General features: G+C 34.1%; 1 protein-coding gene across 1 annotated transcript in view; it reads left to right on the top strand.

Moving 5' to 3' along the window:
* The window catches only part of SND1 (staphylococcal nuclease and tudor domain containing 1), a 462,540-nt gene that overhangs the window by 151,762 nt on the left and 288,602 nt on the right, over nucleotides 1-22,176 (top strand). The gene's annotated exons all lie outside the window — the stretch shown is intronic.

Below are 22,176 nucleotides of genomic sequence, written 5' to 3'. Positions count from 1 at the left end.
AAAAGTTATACTAGAAAGGATGGGAGATGTTGAAGTTTAAAATCTGAAGATGTAAAAGGATAAAATTCCTTTGAGCAGGAAAAATAAAATTTGTTTTAAGAGATTGATGTGAATGTATAGTGAACTCACTAAGCAACTTGAATTTTAAAAAGCAGTATACAAAAGAAACAAGCAAAGCTTGTGAATAGAAGATGAGTACAAGAATATGGTATGGTTTTACAAAAATCAGTGTGATGAGTATGAAGGATGGAGGCAGGTAAAGGAAACTAAAGAATAGAAAAAGGATTTGGAGAGAAAAGGGAGAATTGCAGAAGAGATAAGTACTTTTCTTGGTGATACTTAAAAAACAGAAGGGAGAGCTGCTCAATCTCCTCTTTTCCCTTCAAAGAAGAATGGAATTTTTACTGGAAGAGATAGAACAAATGGGATTAATAAAGTGTTGATAACTAAGATAAGTAAGAAGATAATTGGAGAACTGTCCTTGATAAATTCAAGACACCTGGCTCAGAGGAGCTATGTTCTTTCTTCCTCACATGATCCTTGAGCCACTATCAGTGATACTAGAAATTGGAAAACAGGAATGGCACCAACCACAAAAATGTAGGAGAGGAAATGTCCCTTTTTTTTTTTTTAAAGAGAAGACTGCGTATCATTGATCTGAATCAAGTAAAATGATCGAGAGAGATTGTACTTAGTTACAGAAAAGCAATTCAGAAGTATATGTGGTTAGATAGCATTTATTACGGGAATTCCACATATTTTAAAGACTGAGAGATGTTACTTCTGGGTTGCCCCAAAGATTAGAATCTGGTAGAAATAACAAAGAGACCTGCTATGGCCCGTTAAAGCTTCCTAACAGGACTGCCTAAAATAGAATAGACTGTTTTAAGAGGTGATGGTATCTCTCTTTACAGGTTCACGACTGAACAAACATTTGTCAGGCATGTTTATAGTGGTGATGGCTTTTGTCCATGGATTTAAACTAGGTGATTGTTTGGAATTCTTTCCAAATCAAATCCTGTGATTCTTTGAGATAGATATTCTAGAGTGACTTTGAACTTTGGTGGGTGTGTATCCTTTCACTTACTTCACTTAGCTCTTTCCAAATATAATGCGGCACATACTTTAGACTCCCTTTCTTAAGAGGTTTCTCTTTGATGATGTCCACTTTATTCACCAAGGCCTCAGGCAACTCTTCTCATCTTTCCATGCCATGAAAATTGATGACACAATATAATATAACAGGTCCTGAGAGAAATCTTTCCTGGCAGGTGCTCTTGATGAGATGTGATCATTTCATTCAAGATTGATGAATTAAGTGTAATTAGCCTTTGTCTGCCTTCTAGTTTATCCTCTATTATTTCACCATGTACAACTTAACCTTGTGTAATTATGTGCAGCAATATTCTTCTATGCTTGTTGATATCAAATATTTGATTCTTCTTTGGAATATAACTTTAGGGTATAGAGTGTAAAGTATGTGGGAAAATTCCCTTCTATAGTTCAGTATACACATACATAATTGTATGGTATTTTGGCTTGTTCATATTCACATGTAATAGAAAAGCTTCTCTGTAAATATTTCATTAGAATAGAATATGATGTGATTGAAATATATATTAAAACATGTTCCCTAAGAAACTAAGTCTTACTGTGATGATGAGGTATAAAAACAGGTTAAAGTATAAATAAAATTTCGTAGCAGTATCACTGAAGTCTTTGTGGATAGTTGCAAATAATTTTCCAAGATGGCTGGACTACTTCACAATTCTACCAACAGAATAATTAGTGTATTAGAATAATACATTATATCTATAATACTTGTCTCTTTCATTTGACTTTACTAATCTGATGGATGTGAAATGAAACCTTCATTGATTATTAATGATCTGGAACTTTTAAAAAATATATAGTTAATAGTTTGGATTTTTTCCTTTGAAAACCGCCCACTGTGATCAAAATTAGGGTAAAACGAGACACAATGTTCTGAACACATCGAGTTTATTTTTAAGACTAGCAATTACAAAAAAAAAAAAAAAAGAGGTTTCTCGATTATGCAGGTGGGGCTTAGTAGTGTTGGGCAGTAAAAGAGAACAAAGATTAAGAAACATAAAATGATGTGATTGGTTACAAAGTCTGAATTATCGTATATAATTGAAAAGAAGTCAGAGATGCAGAACTAATAACACTGCTTCTTTGCATCTTATTGCTATGGAAAGCTCATTGGTGGTATCCACCTGCCTGGACAGCAGTCCAGATTTTCTTGAAGGACAGCCAGCATTGCAAAGACAGCAAACTTTCTGGTACCAGCATCTTACAAGGCTGGTTAGTGAGATAACAGATCTCCCTTAATTGTACATGGTCAGTAAGATGTGTAGAGACAGTATATTTCTTTGAATGAAGGAAAACTAAACTTAAAAGAAACTTAAAAGAAAGCCCAAAGCAAATTAGTATCAATTGCATTTCTTACTGTGCCCATTTATCTCTTGGAGAAGGCCTTTTTCTTTAAATTTTGTATCAGTTCATTTTATACTTTGAGTGTAAGATTCTTCCCCAACCCCTACCCACACCTTTTTTTTTTTTTTTTCCCCTGAAGCAGTTGGGATTAAGTGACTTGCCCAAGGTCACACAGCTAGAAAATGTTAAGTGTCTGAGACCAGATTTGAACCTAGGTCCTCCTGACTTCAGGGCTGATGCTCTAACCACTGCACAACTAGCTGCTTCATCCCCTTTTTTAAAAGGGAAAAATGCTGATATGTTTTTTTTTCAATTAATATTTTTCCTTCCAATTTTAGTAGTATTAGTTTCATGCAAATTTAAAAAATATCTTTATTGATATCTTTCATTTTTAACATTTCCTTATTTTCCCTTATATGCTTCCATTCCTCCCAGTGAAATCCATCCTATATAGCAAAGAATAAAAAAAAAAAAAAAATCAAAACCCAGTAAATCCAAATCTAACAGTATATAATATATTACAGACTACTAGCAAAAGTATTGGGGAGGGGTAAGAATATTTTCTCATGTATCTTCTTTGATGCCAAGCGCCGTCTTTTGCATTTTTTGTTTGTTTCTTTTGTTGTTTTTATAATTTTGCTAGTGTGGAGAGCCTCACCACCAGATTTTTAAAGTTTTAATTTAATTTAATGTTAAAAAGGTGTTTTGTGTGTGTGTGTGTGTGTGTGTGTGTGTGTGTGTGTGTGTGTGTGTGTGTTTTTAATGCAGCAAACAGTGAAAGTGATGAAAGCACAAATTGGCTATCTAGTAGGAAAAAAGAGGCAATGCAATCTTTGAATTACATATAGTCCTGTGCTTCAGAGTTCCTTCATGTCAAAACAGGCAGCATTACCTAAAATTCATAGTTTATATGAATGTCTTCTCTTAGAAGCAGCATGGAATTTAGTTTTTGTCTTTAGTCTTCTCCTTAGTTGGGAAAGTCATTTAAGTCCACTGACCCTTGGTCTTTTACCTGTAAAATGTAATGATTTTTTTCCCCCATGAAAGTTAATGAACTTGTTTACATCAGCTTTCCAAGGATCTTTGATCAAGAAGAAAGTATGTTATTCCTGATCCTTTGAAATGTTATTATCAAATAGCATTGTTTACTAGAAATCAGATTGGATCGAGATATGGGAGAATTTAATTTTGTGTATATCCTTGCACAAGTAATTCTTAAGCTTCTGGTTTTCTTTTTTCAAAGTGGTTCCAACTGACTCTCCAGCTGTTAGTCAATGAGTAATTCTGTTTAGAACTGAAGTTTTTACTTACTTTGTCATCAGTAGTTTACAACCTTGGGTTTGTTGATTTCCCCAGTATCATATAAGAAATATGAATGTGTTCTTAACAATGTATGTCTGTGAGCTGATCCTTGCATAAACCAAGAGGTTCATTAATCTTCCTCCTAAACAGTGGCATAGGTTAGGTTCACAGGGCAAGATAGTGAATAAAAATAGCAATCTAGTGTTCAACAAACCCAAAGATCCCAAATTTTGGGATAAGAATTCATTATTTGACAAAAACTGCTGGGAAAACTGGAAATTAGTATGGCAGAAACTAGGCATGGACCCACATTTAACACCACATACTAAGATAAGATCAAAATGGGTCCAAGATTTAGGCATAAAGAACGAAATCATAAATAAATTGGAGGAACATGGGATAGTCTACCTCTCAGACTTGTGGAGGAGGAAGGAGTTTGTGTCCAAGGGAGAACTAGAGACCATTATTGATCACAAAATTGATTACACCAAATTAAAAAGTTTCTGCACAAACAAAACTAATGCAATCAAGATTAGAAGGGAAGTAACAAATTGTGAAAACATTTTTACAGTTAAAGGTTCTGATAAAGGCCTCATCTCCAAAATATACAGAGAATTGACTTTAATTTATAAGAAATCAAGCCATTCTCCAATTGATAAATAGTCAAAGGATATGAACAGACAATTTTCAGATGATGAAATTAAAACTATTTCCACTCATATGAAAGAGTGTTCCAAAAGAAGAGAATTAAATGAAGAAAATGAGGAAAGGAAATTTTTTTCAGAAAAAAGGGGGGCCTAAAAGTGATGAGGTTTAGATTTAGGGAAGCAAAATAAATTTAAGGTTTCTGGTAGTCAGGGAGTTAAGTGATGGGTCTAATGGCATTTTCCAGGTTCAGGGAACCAAATGGAGAGGTTTGATTCCCCTGCAATTCCTTGGGATATGGCACAAGGATAGGGAGTTTTGGGGGACTCCCTTCTGGCAGCACAGAGGTTCTCTGTAAAGGAATTTACAGACCCGAAAGCCTAGCTTGATAAAAGAGGTTTATTATGGGGATTGGAAGTAACATTAGAAATCCTGACAGAGAAGCATAAAATCTGGCTATGAAGTAGGTGAGGATAAGGAGAGGATGGTACTGGAAAAGAATATTCCAGCGGGCAGATCTATGGAAAATGGAGTTTTGCACTGAGAATGCAGTTCTCTGTGGACAGAAGATCCTGGCAGCAAAGGGAGCTGCCAAGGCCCATCTGCAAAGACCTTAGTTGATGGAAGCTCATTATATTGATTGTCTTGGTGGGGGTTGGACAACCCAAGCAAGTCAGAATGGGGCTGAGGCAAATCCTCTACACAAAAGGTTGGCTCAGATCCAGGAGGTGGGGGGCTGGGACCAGCCAGGATCTCCTGTTTGATTCAAAAGGATGCTTTTGACCAGGATTTTCGAATCAAAGGCCCTGGCATCCAGGAAAAACAACTTTTTCTGTAGAGGATTTGCCTCAGCTAGGAGGGACTGAGAATCTGAAAGGAATCACAGGTCATTAGGAAATACAATTTCTTAAAGGGACCACAACCTGCTTCATTAGGGTACAAAAAGCCCTGAAAAATGAAAGATGTTGAAGGAGAGAAGAATGAGTATTGTATTTGACTACTTAATTGAGAGAAATTAAAAGAGGTATAAAATTAGAGGAAATAAAATGAAATTTTAAAACTGATTAGGTGTGACCAACTTCAGTTATATTCAGAGGGGCTCATCACTTGGTTTACTACACTGTAATGTGTGAGAGTGGGGGGTGTATTCCACAAGCAGCTCCCACAATTCATCTGGTAAGGCATAGACAGATTACAATATGCTGCTGAAAGGAATTCCAACATAAAATTATATGTCTTTGAAGTAATGAAGTAATAATAAGGCATATGTTGTTTTATTGTGCATCATTTCATTGTGCTTTGTAGTTTTGGGTGGTATTTTTCATTCACAAATTCTGGTAATGCTATCTAGCAAATCTACTGATGCCATTTTTCCATTCCATGCATTCACATCATGTTTCTATGTGTCATCTTTTGGTAAGTATCTCAGTATTTTGAGAAATAAACCTCTTGGACTCAGAAGAGGATGAGGTTAAAATTCTGTTTTATTACACATCTGCAGAAGTAGTTGTATCCTATTGTAGAATAGGCATATATCAGGAGAGAGGAGGATTAAGCATTATATCCCAATTCCTGGCTGAAAGGGAACTTGTGTTTCTCCATTTGCTGGGTACTCCACCACCTATATACTTACCTCTAGATTTGTTCCCCCTTCCACCACATATATTGCATGATCATTAAAATGAACCTAAACTCATCCTAAGGAGAAGTTAATATTCATAAAGCAAATAGGCATTCATACTACAGCTGAGTTACAAACTTTACTCTATCTTCCTGTCTTAAGGACTCTCAAATAGTTTAGTCTGTCAAAGGATATGAACAGACAATTTTCAGATGATGAAATTAAAACTATTTCCACTCATATGAAAGAGTGTTCCAAATCACTATTGATCAGAGAAATGCAAATTAAGACAACTCTGAGGTATCATTACACACCTGTCAGATTGGCTAAGATGACAGGAACAAATAATGATGAATGTTGGAGGGGCTGTGGGAAAACTGGGACACTGATGCATTGTTGGTGGAGTTGTGAAAGAATCCAACCATTCTGGAGAGCAATCTGGAATTATACCCAAAAAGTTATCAAAATGTGCATACCCTTTGACCCAGCCATACTACTACTGGGCTTATACCCCAAGGAACTACTAGAGAAGGGAAAGGGTCCTGTATGTGCCAAAATGTTTGTGGCAGCCCTTTTCATAGTGGCTAGAAGCTGGAAGATGAATGGATGTCCATCAATTGGAGAATGGTTGGGTAAACTATGGTATATGAATGTTATGGAATATTATTGTTCTATAAGAAATGACCAACAGGAGAAATACAGAGAGGCTTGGAGAGACTTACATCAACTGATGCTGAGTGAAACGAGCAGAACCAGAAGATCATTATACACTTCAACAATGATACTGTACCAGGATGTATGCTGATGGAAGTGGATTTCTTCAACATAGAGAAGAGCTAATCCAATTCCAATTGATTAATGATGGACAGAACCAGCTACACCCAGAAAAGGAACACTGGGAAATGAATGTAAACTGTTATTTTTACCTTCTGAATCCAATTCTTCCTGTGCAACAAAAAATTCGGTTCTACACACATATATTGTATCTACATTATACTGTAATATATTTAACATATATAAGACTGCTTGCCATCTGGGGGAGGGGGTTGGGGGAGGAAGGGAAAAAATCTGAATAGAAGTAAGTGCAAGGGATAATGTTGTAAAAAATTACCCATGCATATGTACTGTCAAAAATGTTATAATTATAAAATAAAATAAAAAATTAAAAAAAAAATAGTTTAGTCTGGTTTTAATTGCAAATTATAGATATATTATCTATAAAATTGTGCTGTCTGTACAGGATGCTTCTCTTACTTGTATTTTTCTGTGGAAATTAAGCCAACTAATGATCCTACAGTAGTCTCTAAGTTAAAAGTGAAGACAATCCGTATAGCAAACTTCATTGGTCTCTCTCTCTTTTTTTTTTTTTTTTTTTTGGAGGCTGTGGTTAAGTGACTTGCCCAGGGTCACACAGCTAGGAAATGTAAGTGTCTGAGACCAGATTTGAACTCGGGTCCTCCTGATACTCTATCCACTGTGCCACCTAGCTGTCCCCTCATTGGTGTCTTATTTTAAGAAATAGTCAGGAACAAACACTCTCTCCTCTCCACTCCCCCAATCTTCTAAAACTGCCACTCCGATCAGTCAGCAGCTATCAATATCAAGGCAAGACCCTCCAAAAACAAAAATATTATGACTCACTGAATGCTCAGATGATGTTTAGCATTTTTTAGCTATAAACTATTTAATTAAAAATATATTGTTCTTTTAAAAAGAATACTATTGCAAACTTAGTAGTCTTACAGTTTAATATAAACCTAGTTTTTATATGTACCAAGAAACCAAAAAAATTAGTGTACTTGCTTAATTGATGTTGTCTGGAATATAATCTGCAGTATTTCTGAATTATGCCTGTACTTGGAATACCTGTAATTATAAGATGTTTAAGGGGCATTCTCTTTAATGTAAATGTATAAATTATCGTTATATTTTTATATCCATAGAAATAAGTTTATGGGAAACAATGGTATTGATATAATAGTTAACATCCCTATTCCTAGTAGATTGAATTATGTCATAAAAATAAAATGTTTAGCACATTCATCTGGATATATGAATGAAAGTTGTGAGGTATAGATTACTCTTCTTGGCATCAGGAAGATTTAAATTTAAATCATGCCATTTATACTTAATAGTTATATGAATATGAGCAAATAACTTATTTGAGTCTTACCTAGTTGTCTGTGATCTGTGGTAGTTCTCTCTCTGAGAACATAACAGATCCTTTTTTATGTCCATCTATCCCTTCCCTGCTCCTTGCTAAATGCATCTCTTCCCAGTAGATCCATTTTTGGGGAGTGAAATCCATGGTTCCCTTATCAGTCTGTTATGTACTCTGGACAAGAAGCAAATTCTTCCCTCCTACAAGGAGACCTCTCTTAAATCTTTTCAAACTTTAGCATTTTAAATTGACTTACACATATATGTTGTATTTACCAGAATAAAAAAGCTCTCTTTCCCTTTCTCTTTTTTCCTTTCCTTCTACCACTAGTGCCCAGTTTAGTTTCTAATCCATAATAGGTGCTTAAATAAATGTTTTTGATCTTTTGAAGCCAATTGGATTAAATAATCATATTTCCCTTTTTATAGTTTAGTGTTATATGAGAGTTTGCCATTTTGTTGCGTACTTAAACCAAACTATTCAATTTGGAATGTAGAGGAAGATAGGGGAAGAGCATCACAAGAGTATGACTCTGGGTGATATGGCAGAGAGAGATATATTCCTTTGTACACAGAAGATATATATTCACACAGTCCAAGTAACCAGGATTCAAGAGTTCTTGAAGGGTGAATTCAGTCGTTTTGAGTGAGTATCTGCACTGGGTTATATGTACATGTGAAAGCAGACTGCTGATGGATTACTTTATTATCTGAATGATAAATGGAGATGAAAGTAAAGGTCCCTTTTGTGACCTATTGCATTTTCCCAAGGACCATCACTGCCCTGATGAATTCTTTTTTTTAACTTAGTTCAAATAATTTTTGTTTTGCTTTGTTTTTATATCTCAGTAAAAGCCACCATTGTTCCCCCCTGGCAAACTGTAGCACTTTCTGTTAGAAATTTCTTTGTCTAATGTTTTCCTTTTTTTGAATCTGTACTTTACTTCTGAGACATGGCCCTTATGAGAATCCCTCCTATTTCTGGCTCTTATCCTTCTCATAGCTGGCAACTTAGACCATTGGTATTTCAGAGAATTTGCCACCCTGAGAGAGACAGGCAAGTATCCCCTGAAAGAAAATCTTTTCTTCCAGAAGACTGGTTATTTCGTTTATGTTTTTTTTTTTTCCTTTTATCTGTAATTTTTCTCTTTATAATTGCTAATATTAAAACTTAAAAGATTTTTGTAAACCCCTATATCACGTTCCAATCTCTCTTTGCCAAGTTGTGGGAAATTATTTGAGAATAGTATGTAACTAGAAATTTGAAAGTTTAAGTTAGGAATATTTTTGTAATTTCTTTTAGGTTTTGCTCGAGCTAGGGAACAAGAGTCATTTCAGTCTGGCTCCATTGTTAAGAAAGTCAAGTCAATAACTGTCCGTTACGAAGCGGGGATATAAGTTCAAACAAAAGAAAAGTCCCTGATCTTGAGAAATGGAAGAAGACTGTACTTTTAAAAGGAACTGAAAAGCAAAATTATGTGAGAAGTAAATTACCCACATTCATGAAAAGTCAGAATCAGAGTAGAGGGGAAAAAGAAGGATCTTGTCCTGGGCCTTTGAAATGGAAGTTCCAGAAGGAACTCATGAGTTAGAGAAAGAAGCTGCAGGAGGAAAGAGATAAGAATAAGAAAGCTTCACAGAATAAGGGAATTTTCAAAATGAGAATGCAAATGACTCATCCAGTTTTTGAGCAGGATGTTCTGTTTTCATCTAATGCTAACATAATCCCAGTGTCATCTCTCAGGCTTGCTATAATGAGAACAAAAGGGAAAGAGAAGGTTGTCAGAGAATCTATGTCTCTCTATTTTAAGGCCTTTCTAAAGGGGCCTGTTTCTTATTTAGTTATTAATGTTGTGCCACAATTCTCTTTTAATTGTCCTGACTTGGTTTTTTCCCTAAATTTTCCCTGAATTGTCCTGCCTTGGTTTCCCTGAATTATTCTGCCTCAATTCCTAATTGTTCTCTTCAATCCTGCACCCCTCCCTCTTAATCATGATGATCCAGATAAGGAGAAAGACCTTCAGTTTTAGACAAAGTCCCTACTTATGAGAATGCCTCTCCCCATCCCAGAACATCTGGCCTCTGCCCCTGCCTGTCTGTCCCTGTAGCTGAGCCACATGTGTATATATATATATATATATATATTTATGTCATTGAGAACTCACATGGGACAAGTCTCATTCAGCCCTGGGACCAAACAATTGATCCATTTGGTCCCAGTAAATCTGTCCCTTTCAAAAAAAAATATTAAAAACTCTCTAATCTCTATCTTGCCTCAGTTTCTCCAGCATTACACTACTTCATTGGCAATAGATACATTGGAAGAGAAAAGGCAATTGTTATTTTTCAGTAGATGGTAGAAAATTCAGATCAGTTCAAATTAAGGATCCAAAATGGTCTCTGGGTTCAGTTTCTGTTTCAGATTATTTCCTCTATTTAGGATACCTTCTGTCTTACCGACTTTTCACTATTCCTAGTTTATCCTAGGAGGGAACTGTTCATCATTGTTTCAGACAGTTTCTTGTTTAGTATAGTACTGATATAAGGCGATGTTTTTCTAGACTCTCCTATTTTAACTGACATGCATTCTTTAGCAGATATAATTGACAGTGGGTTTTTTTTTTTTCCAGAATTTTTCTTCTCATTTTTGACAGCAAGTAAATTTACTGACACCTGGCAGTTTGAGCTGTAATTCTTTCATCATATTCTGTTGATAGTTAGCCTTTCATTGTGTCATTTAAAAAGAATTCCAAAGTTTGCTTTTATTTTATATGATAATTTCTGCTTTTAGTTATAGATGGAATAAATTTGATTCAGGGAATAGAACTGAAAGAGTAGGCTCTTAAATCCAGGAATATGGACTTCTGGTTTACTTTATTTGAAAACATTTAATAGTATTTTATTTTTTCCAAATACATGCAAATATAGTTTTCAATATTCATCGTTGCAAAACCTGGTGTTCCAGATTTTTCTTCCTCTCCTTCCCTTTATCCCCTCATCAAGGCAGTAAGCAACTTGATATAAGCTAATCATGTACAATTCTTCTAAATATATTTCCATATTTGTCATACTGTGCGCACTTGTGCACACACACATCATCATCATCATCATCTCAACAGGAAGAAAAAAAGCAAGTAAATAAACAACAACAACCACCAAAAAGGTAAATACTATTCTTTGATCCACATTCATTCTTCACAGTTCTCTTTTTGGATGTTCATGGCACATTCTATTGGAAGTACCTTGAATTACCTCATTGTTGAGAAGCTCCAAGGCCATGACAGTTGATCATTATATAATCTTGTTGTTACTGTGTACCATGTTCTTTTGTTCTACTCATTTCACTGAGCATCAGTTCATATAAGAAATCGTCCTGCTTATTTTTTAAATATAGAATAATATTCCTTTCCATTCCTCAGTTGAGGGGCATCTACTTAATTTCCATTTCCTTGACACTACAAACAAGATTGCTACAAACATTTTTGTATGTGTGGGTCCTTTTCCCTCTTTAATCCTGGCTTACTTTATACAAAATAACTGTCTCATTCACCATCTTTTTTTAAGTCAGTGACAACCATATCTCTTGTATCTGAGTGGCTGTTGCAGATTTAAGATGGCCTGAGGTTTGTGTTGACAGGGTTGGGTGTTTTTCCTATCTATTGTGTCCAGAATACATTAATAACCTTTACCTCCATTAAGATCATTGATAGTTGTGGCTTTGGTCCAAAGTAATTCACAGTGGATATTTCATTAAGGGACAAAAATTGATTATCGGAGAGAAGAATAAAAAAATGGTAGGATAGGTATCATGACTTTCCTACCCTCCCTCAACAGAAAATTCATAATCTTGGTAGTGGGTACATTATGTTATGAGAGCTCTCACAAAGGTAATTACTATCTTGCCAGATTCTAATAAGGCTTGCAAATTACTATCAGCTTGTGTTATGACATGGATGTTTACGATTTGGATCACTCCAAGTAAAATGTCCAAAGTAATTTGTTTCTCTTTGTAATTTAATACAATTCCCTCATTATCTGTTACAATTGTGTTTCTTTTGGAAAAATGTTACTTAGTGTTCCTGGTTGAGTAGTGACAGAAGACGGTTGATTTACCTTTAATCAGGACTTTTGCAAATTTATACCACATAATTAGAAATCTTTGCTTTTTAAATGAAGTTGATAGACTTTTAAAAAAAAGAGTAGGTTGAAAGGTCCACAACTTTATGTTGAGACTTTTGAGAAAGAGAATTATGCGATTTTGTATAAATTTTTTGGGGGGAAAACAGCCTTCAACCTGAAAATGTCATCTTCTATTCTTGAGTGATGTTAGCTGTTTAAAATATTGAACATATAACCAGAATTATTCTTTATGTTCTTATGATGGAGGAGTGAGACTGGTGAAATATAACTAGATTATTATAGTAGATTGTCAAGGTACCTTTCCTAATATTTCCTTGTTAGAAAGCAAGATTGAGAAAGGGAAAAGGAGTATAGGATTTACTCCTCTTGAGATGATAAAATCAGAAGGAAGTCATATAAAGAGATTGTAAAGTGGATTCATTATAAAATATGTCCCCGTGACAGCACAATTGGGAGAAAACATTTTGGTGTCCCTTACATGGAGATGATGTAAGTGATCAGGTAGAGCAACCAGACCAACCAGAAATGTCAGGCTGTCAGTGATAAGCCTGCCAAACTGCATTTCTTTGATGTTTATGTGGCAAGTAGAGAAAACAGATCCTAACATATGGCGGGCATGTGGTAGTGGCAGCATCATCACTTAAAGTACTGTTGCAGATAGGGATGTGTTTACTTACAATGGCATGAGTTTTACACTGCACTAGAATCAAAAGCATCCAGCCATTTTACTTTTTCTTCCATGATTCCCTTAGATTGGTGACCCTGAGCTTTTAGCTTGGAAATTGAGATGAGGAAATGAATTTTGAAGACTCAATCTAACAATGAAAGAATCATGTGATATTTTATATCTTTGAATATACCTTGAATGTATCTTTAACTGCAAAATCTTAGAGATTTGGATTTCCAAGGGATTATAAGGATATTGAGATTAAGGAAATATTAAATAAGTGTGAATAACTGTGATAAGTTTGAGGGTATGTATAATTGGATTAAAGAACTTAGCTGGTTTACCCAAAGAATATATGAAATTTTCTTTCAGAGAAATTATAGAAGTAAAGTGAGCAGGTAGAGTGAATTTAGAGCTTTTAACAAGAACTCTTTACATGGTGAAGTGAAAGAAAATATAAGATCATCAGGTCTTTCGATCTATTAGATGTTTAAAGCAGCTCTGCTGCCTTGGATTATTTTCTTGTGTACAGTAAAAGAAGAAAGATTGAGGCAAAGATTTGTACCTTCTGTGGCCTTTTTTTTTAGCTAAAGACATGTATTAGCTAAACTAGGGAACTATAATTATGAGATAAAGTAGCATAACTTTTCTTCCTTTGAGCCTAAGGTTCCCCCTTCCCCTTAACAATTAGTTAGAAAATATCACACACAATAATTATTGCCTTTGAGAAATCATGTATAGTTCCTTAAGAGTGTGATAATAGTGCCCTCTACTGTAACCAAGATACAGCATAGTCTTCTCAGTCAGCCAAGTGTTGGCATTTTGTGCAAAAATACCTTCATGTCTGGTGGTTTCTTATTTGTAGATAGAATTGTCTGATTCATTGTTTTTCCTTAATTCCAATGAGAACATGGCCATAGATGTTTGAGAACTGTGAATAAAAGGAATCCCATTTTTTTTCTGGCCATTATAGCCAAAGACATTTTGAACAATTGTAATATTTGAATTGAAATTTGTTTTTGCTCTGGGTACTAATGCTGAGCTGTTGGGTTTTGACATTTTTGACGTTGCTTATCTTATTTTTCTGCTTGTTAAATTTGGATGTCAAATTTTTTTCTCTCCCTCTTCTTTTCCTTCTCCCTCCCTCCCCCCACTTCTCTTTCTTCTCCTCTCCCTCTCTATTTCCTATACCCCCTCTTCCTGAAAAAAAATTAGTTCATGATGAGGATTACTTATTTCAGCATCTGCTAGAGAAGACAATTTTCATGGCAGTGGAAATAAAGAAAATAAATTATGCAGTCCTTGCCCTAGAGGATTCTACAGTCTAATGGACTTTACATAACATGTACAAATATGTATGGTACGTGGTAGAAGGCCCCCCCCCCCAAAAAAAAAAGAGGACAAAATGAGAAAAAACTTTTAGCTAAGAAATCAAGGAAGAATTCATGGACAAAGTGGCATCTGAGTTGAGTTTTCTATGAATAAGAATTCCAGCTGGCTGAAATGTGAAAGAAGTATGTTTAGGGAATGGTAGGAGAGAAAAGAGTACTATTGGGAAATACTAGTTTGGCTTGGCCAAAATGGTGATTGGTGTCTAAAGGGAAACAGAGTGAGATAGTGTAAGAAAGGTAGTGGGGTTAGATTAAATGTTAAGCCCAGGATATTGTAGTTTTTTAAAATAGCAAGTGGAAAGCCACTGTAGGTTTTTGAAGGGAAGTGTATGTATGATAGAGTTAAAACATTTTAATTTGTTTCACTTTCATGACTTAAAAGATTTTTTTTTTAATCACTTTTCTTAGGAGACATTGAGAAAACGGACTTATCCGTAAAACTAATTTTTTGTTTCTATAAGGCTTTATATTTTCTGTGTTTTACTATGTTAATTATGTAAAATTTTGTTAGAAAAAAGGTTTCAGGGCTACTCAGTATCATTGAGTGATCATAATATAATGACATCAATATCTGTATATTTAGAATTATGTTTGTAACTCCTCCAAGGATTGTTCTTCCTGGAATGGTTTTATTTCCCCTGACTATAGCTGACCTTGGCAGCTCATAGACAGATATGACTAGGATTGACAGTTGGCTTTGAACTGAAAAAAACTCAAACTAGATATTAACACTCTAGGGAAATGCTACTATAAAGTGTGATGTTCCTCCTCAAAAGGAAGTTATTTGAAATAGTATTATTTGAATTTATAGAAGCCAGTTAAATAAATTAATGGAAATAGAGGCTGGTCCTATGAATTCATTGAAGTAGGGGATTCTCAGATAGTAAATGCCATCTGTCCAAGGTGGCCATTCCCTTTTCAGCAGTTAGGATATTCTTTGTACCTGGATCACTGAGAAATTGGGTAACTTGTCTGGGGTCATACAGTTAGCATATATTATTAGAGCAGTATTCAAATATAAGTTCCTGACTTTGAGGTTGACTTTTTATCTGCTTTACCATAATCCCCACCAGTAATTTAATAAATATGAATAGGACCAATTAGGTCAGGTACTACTACATGTATTAAAATATCTTAAGAATGTTTCTAAGTTTCCTGATTACTCTTGGAAGTTTTCAGCTCTCAGAATGGTCTTTTCTGCTTCTGGAGAACAAAATTCTCTACTTGTCTTCTGACCATACTAACCTAGTTTCCACCAAAGTGCTGTGCTATGTTAAAAGACATTTAACATAGGTGATCAGAAAAATGTGGGTTTGTATTGTTCTGTGTTGCACACATAGCAGTTTTTCCTTCTGTTGTATTATTAGAAATTAGAATCACTTGTTTTGGTATGCATCCACAAAATAATTTGCTATGATAATTTAGAATAGTTTCTCTGTTATAGGTAGCTTTTATTTTGAAGGGGTTTTGTTGTGGAGTTGAGGCAATGGAGCAATAAATATTTATTCAGCTAGTCTGATCCTTTCTCTTTTTCTCCTTATGTCCCCCCCTCCCTTCTTTAACTGTCTTTTTTCTAGGGTCAGATATTTGTCTTTTGTCTTTTTTTATTAACTTTATAAATGAAATGTATGTTTTCATACTGTCTTATTTCACAATCTTATTTAACCCCCATAATTCTGTGTTTCGTTCCTGCCTTTGATCCTTCGATTTGGCTTTCTAGTTTATAGCTGTTTTCATAGCTCTTCTGCAAGTTGGTACATTCTTGTCTGTTAATGCTTCATTTCATTACAGTGGTAGAAGTTGCTGCTTCTTTCTGGGCTTTGGTTTCCTTTTGTATAAATGAGTTTGATGATCTCTAATGTCTCCACTAGCTCTGAATCTTTGATCTTAAGAAAACAATCACCTCTACTATTCTTTCTTCAAAGAACCATGCTAATGATGTAATGAATAGGTTGGAGGCCCAAAGGAATTTACAATTTTCACAAGGGAATATAATTAAAATATACACACAAATTGTACAGTATATATTCAAGTAATATTGGTTTTTAAATTTTTCTTCCTTCTTATAATTCTTCTGCCATAATTAATACAGAAGTTCCATACAATAGAAATGTATTGCAAAAAAAGAATGCTTTGTTCATTAGAAACACTTGCTTTATAACTGATTTTAAGTGTTTCCTCTTGTCTATTTTCATACCTCATGCTTAGTGTGATACAGACTTTAAGTTTATCAGGTCGGCAAAGATATTCACATATATAAATTTCTGTAGTCAGATGGAGCTTGTTAGATCACTTATGGATTCCATATTAGATAATTTTAAAAAAATTCTTCTTTCAGGATAGATAAAAAACCTTAGTGTCTTTAGGGAAGATTCATTGTCAGAAATGCATGAAATACTGCAAACAACATCCTTGATTGCTTTACAGATTTTGTAAACATTATAGATTTATATATCGTTGATATATAAATGTGCTTCAAATCATGCTAAACATATGGGGGAAGTAGTAAGAATAGTTAGAGAAGGAGAATAAATAAGTATGCATGAAGTATCAAACCTAGCACCTAATTAAAATGTTTGGAAATGGGGTATTTTTCTGAAAACCTTATCTGAGTACTTTAGAGAAGGAGGAAATTTTTGACTTAGGGTGTGTGTAATTTACAATTTAATATTTTATATTAGAATAGATACATAAGACTGTGAACAATCTTAAGAAGTTTATATTCTAGTCTTAATTTGTCCTAATCACTTTTTTATGATTTTCACTGTCTTTATTGGATTTTCTTTTTGTTGAGACTTAGGAATGATTGATTGACTATGTCTCAAGATTATTTCAGTTTCTAAAGGATACAGTGAATTTGGTCAGAGAACTTTCAGAATTAGAATATATAAGATAGCTAAATAGAATAGAGTCAAATACTTTAGGACAAGTGAAGACCCATGAGTGCAAATTTTGTCATAGTGTGAATGAGAAATAAAAATTTGTAGTAATTTCCATTTGTATGATAGTGATAATGATATTATTTATGAATTCCTTTGATATATTTGTCAATATTCTTGAAAATTGAATCCCCATTTGCTATGCTGTTCTTTTGCCTGCCTGCCTGCCTTCCTTCCTTCCTTCTTTTCTTCCTTCCTTCCTTCCTTCCTTCTTTCCTTCCTTCCTTCCTTCCTTTTCTATTTTTCTCTCATTCTTTCACCTTGCTATCCCCCTTGTTGAATACATAATTTAATGAAATGATTGTTGCTTCCTTGATCATCCCATGCATACTTGCTAAAATGTAGTATTTTGTTATCATTTCTAGTTTTAAAAATCAGATATCATTCCCTTTGAAAAATAAGATTCAAGTTCCAGGATTTTGTTCATGAAACTGTTAGGAGAGAAGATTAATATTAAGGGAAATAATGGGCGGTAGGAAATTGAAGTGATGTATTTGTAGACTATGGTGAAGTAAGTGGTAAAGAGTGAGACATGGAGAATAAATATCAATGATTCTTGGTTGCATGTATTTGTGGCTTTTTTCTCCCTATAGGTTATGATAAATTAGCACCAGTGAGAGATCTTTTTTCTGTGTTCCTTACTTGTGTTAGTCTGTATTTTGTGTCAGCTGCTGAAGAGCTGGGGTCACTCCTTCTGCCCCTTTTGTCCTTAGAAGAAGTATTGGTACTGGCAAGTACAAAGTCACCTTGAGAGTTGCTTAACTCTTTTAAAGCAGACCTTTTTTTCCTCCTCCCTTTCTGCTTCTGGAAGCGAAATCATGAGCTTGTTAGAAGAATTCAGTATCATGACAAATATATTTGAGCTTATTCCTGCCACTTTATTGATCCCTAATATTAACTGAATTTTCATTTCATTGTTCAATTACAGCATTTTTGGACTGGGGACAATCTTAGCTCCATGGCATGGGCTTTCTGTAGAAGAGAAAAGGATAAACTAGGAATAGACCTAGATCCCCTAAACTGACTTACTCTGAAATTTCTATGTGGAATGCTCTCTTTCCTTTTACCTTGTCTTCAAAGCAATTGATTTAATAACTGCAGGTAGGGTAAATAGAATACTGAAAGATGTATCCCATATGCTATCAATCATTTATTCTTTGTATCTCTTATCCAACTCTCTGGGAACCAATTTGTGGAATGAATGTGGCCTACCATTTTTTTTTTTTTTTTCTTCTTTTTCTTTGTAAATACTATTTTGCTGAAGATGATGATGTTTATTTGTTGCTTTATCCTTTTGGGAAATAGGTTCTCATCTTACTTCCCTATTCATCTCAACCTTATCTGATCATTTTTCTCTCTTTTTTTTTTCCCCCTTCATTTTGAGCCTCATTGGCTAATATTCACAATTTACACTTTGGATAGACCCTTCGGAGTCATCCTATTTTCCTTTTGTCTTAGGTCAGTATTATGATCAGAAAAAATTAACCTAAGTTCTACTATTTTGTGATTCTATTTTTGCCAACACTCTCTTTTGTTCTTCCTAAAACATGATTTTTAAAGCTGGTCTTTGAATGGGTGTTCTGACAGGAAGAATTTGGTGGCACTCATCTCTTTTTGTATTTCCATAATTGTTTTTTAAAAAAGAGAGTTTTTGAAGAGTTAACAATGTGAAAGAATTTTGATGATGTTCACCTATGACATGACTTATTTGATATCAGAGCCTCTTGTCCCCTTTGAGTTGTTAAATTCACTGATGTGGTGTATGAAAAAGTGTATGCTCTGTTTCCAAGTGTTCAGGGATGGTTTCTAGTTAACCAGTAACTGGTTTGTCAGTAGTTTTTTTTTTTTTTTTTTTTTTTTTTAAAGCATGACTGTGATCAAACAATAAAAAATTTTCAATTCTGTTGACTGTCTGGGTTTGTAAAGATATGTACCTTAGATATTTTTCTTGTGAATTTTTATTCTTATATTTTTATATTATATTTTTATGTTTATGTATATTTTATACATCTTTAATATGAATCATAGTCTTATTTCCTTATAGATACATTTTCATATTTAGTTAGGATTTGTACCTCTAAAAGATACATTCTTATGAGATATTTAATATACATCATATTTTGTAACAACTGCTTTATCATCTGATTCCACACATAGCATCATTTGAGGCTTCATTGGGACAGTAAGAGGTCTTTTTACATACTTGGTATTTGCTAAGATGAATGTGAGTAATTGGTCCTTTTGCACATTTAAATTCTAGGCCTCAGTGAAAATTTTCCTTTTAGCACAGAAATGAAACAAAGCTTATGGGAGCTTTGGTGACCATTTTTCAATGTCAGGGCCAGAAATGAGTAAAGGATATATGAATGTGGCTTCCTGGTGATGTCCTGTGTGAATTAGCTCTATGTCTTCTAAGAGGTAGATTCCATTTTTGTCTCTGAGATATGTACATATCAAGTTGTTTCTGTAGGACAACATACACCATATCCAGAAACAATTCAATTTTTGCCTATCAAGTATATAGTGCTGACAACATATGCCCACATTAAGTATGATCCATAAAGCACACCCAAATTCTCTATGCTGTTATACTGGTGGAGAGGATTTCTACTGCCTCAGGTATTATCTTTGCTGCTTACACTCCAATATGAACTTTTTAGTGTTTCCATTGGTGCCGCACTGTGTATTACTATCTTTTACCTTGGCTTAGGATCTTTTTTCATTACAATTGTTTGAAGAGGCTGAAGAGAGCAGGCTGGCCTTGTAGTATCCTACTACACACATATAAGGCCCTCTTTGAGTCACAAAATCTTATCTCTCTGGATAAACATGTATATTAATGTTATCACAGTAAGTGAATCCTATTCAGGAGTTCCATAGATAAGCAAAAAGGCAAAAGGAAAAGCCTGCAAATTATAACTAGGAATCTTGACTTAGATTTCTATCTAAATTCTGTCTAGAATATATTTCTTAAAGAGACATTGAACATACAAAAAGGAAATGGTGATCATAGGATTTCAACAGGAACAACTCATGATAGAGAAAACCTATTACCTCTTTATAACAGTTATTAAATTGGTAGATCATGAGAATGCAGTACATACAATTTACTTGGATTTTAACAGGGAATTTTGATATAAGCTTTCCATTCCATTCTTATACCAAAAAACCCAAATAAAGCAGATTAGGTGGCATACCAATAGATGGAATTAGCCGCTAATTCCAAAAAGTAGAAATTATTAGTTCATTGTCAGCATGAACAGGGGTACATATGCTAATGAACCTTCTTCCAAATTGCAATGGATTGTGCCAGGCCATTGCCATAAGATACTTATAGCAGCTGTCCAAAGCTGTAATACCAAAGGGTGTTATAAATGACTGATATGAAAAATACAAAGGGATTAGAAAGAATAGATACATTTATTTGTATGAATACAACTCTCAAACACAGGGCATTGATATGATATGCATTGATAGTTGGTGGAACATCAAGATCTTGTTAAGAGTTAAACAAAAGAACCAAAATGAAATGAGTTCTTTCCTCCCTCTGGGCAATCCCTTGGGGATTAGGTAAAGAATAATTGGTCTGTGAAGTGGAATTCAGGAGGGGAATAAATGGTGTCTGTAAATCTTTTGGCAGCTAGGCAGCTTAGTGGATAGGGTGAGGAACATGAAGACTCCTGAGGTCATGAAGACTCCTTTCTCTAAGTTCAAAACTGGCTTATGACAATTACTAGTGGTGTGTCTCTGAGCAAATGACTTAACTGTATTTGCCTCACTTTCCTCATTCGTAAAATGAACTAAAGAAGGAAATGGCAAACTACTCCAGTATCTTTGCCAAGAAAGCCACAAATGAGTTCACAAAATGTCAGGTACGACTGAAAGAAGTTAACCACAAAAAAACCTTCTGGAACAAATGGCTCTCCTTTCTGAAGAGACAGGGCGATAGATATTTATCTGCCTATATTACCGTGTTGACAAGATATCCTAACAATTTCAATAAAATGAGAATTTGGAATTCAGTATTCTCATTCAGTAACCTACTATATTGTAGGTTGTATTTGTATAGGAATGAGGTATGAACAAAATACTGTTGAGAGAAGAAGAATCGTTCTGATTATGTGAAAATTTTCTCTCTCACACACACACACACACAGAAGTTAATTAGAAGAACATATCTCTGTATTGGTGTCAAATGAAGATAGAAAAAGCTGTTAGAAAATACACATTCATATGAAATTTTACTTATTTAGCACTTATTTATTTATATTCCCACATAAAATCACATATTTTGGAGGTTATTACACAGAATTTTATATATATATATATATATATATATATATATATATATATATATATATATATATATATATATATATATGTTGTCTTGAAGTGATGAATTATTTAACAAGAAAGTATGTATGTATATATATATATAGAGAGAGAGAGAGAAATATTTACATGTCAGTAGAAATGTCTATTTCCTTGAAATCTCACATTTTTGTATGCACACACACATATATATATGTGTGTGTATATATATGTATATATACATATATATATATATACATTATATATATATACATATATATATATGTGTATATATGTATATATATATATATATATATATATATATATATATATATGTTTATGAATAGATAAACACATCACAGAATTTCAAAGTTGGGAGAGTTGATGACTTTTGTTCACACCCACTGGTCTAACTGCCACATTTTCTAGGTTTGTGGATCACTAAGTTTAGACTAAAAATTCTTTAGATTTTGTTTTCATTGTTTAAACTAAACACCTTGCCTTAATGTAAAGTCTGGACTAACTCCCTGGAGGCCTCAGGAA

The sequence above is a fragment of the Sminthopsis crassicaudata genome, chromosome 5, assembly GCF_048593235.1.
Source record: "Sminthopsis crassicaudata isolate SCR6 chromosome 5, ASM4859323v1, whole genome shotgun sequence".
Taxonomy (NCBI): domain Eukaryota; kingdom Metazoa; phylum Chordata; class Mammalia; order Dasyuromorphia; family Dasyuridae; genus Sminthopsis; species Sminthopsis crassicaudata.
This window is presented reverse-complemented; position numbering and strand designations above follow the sequence as displayed.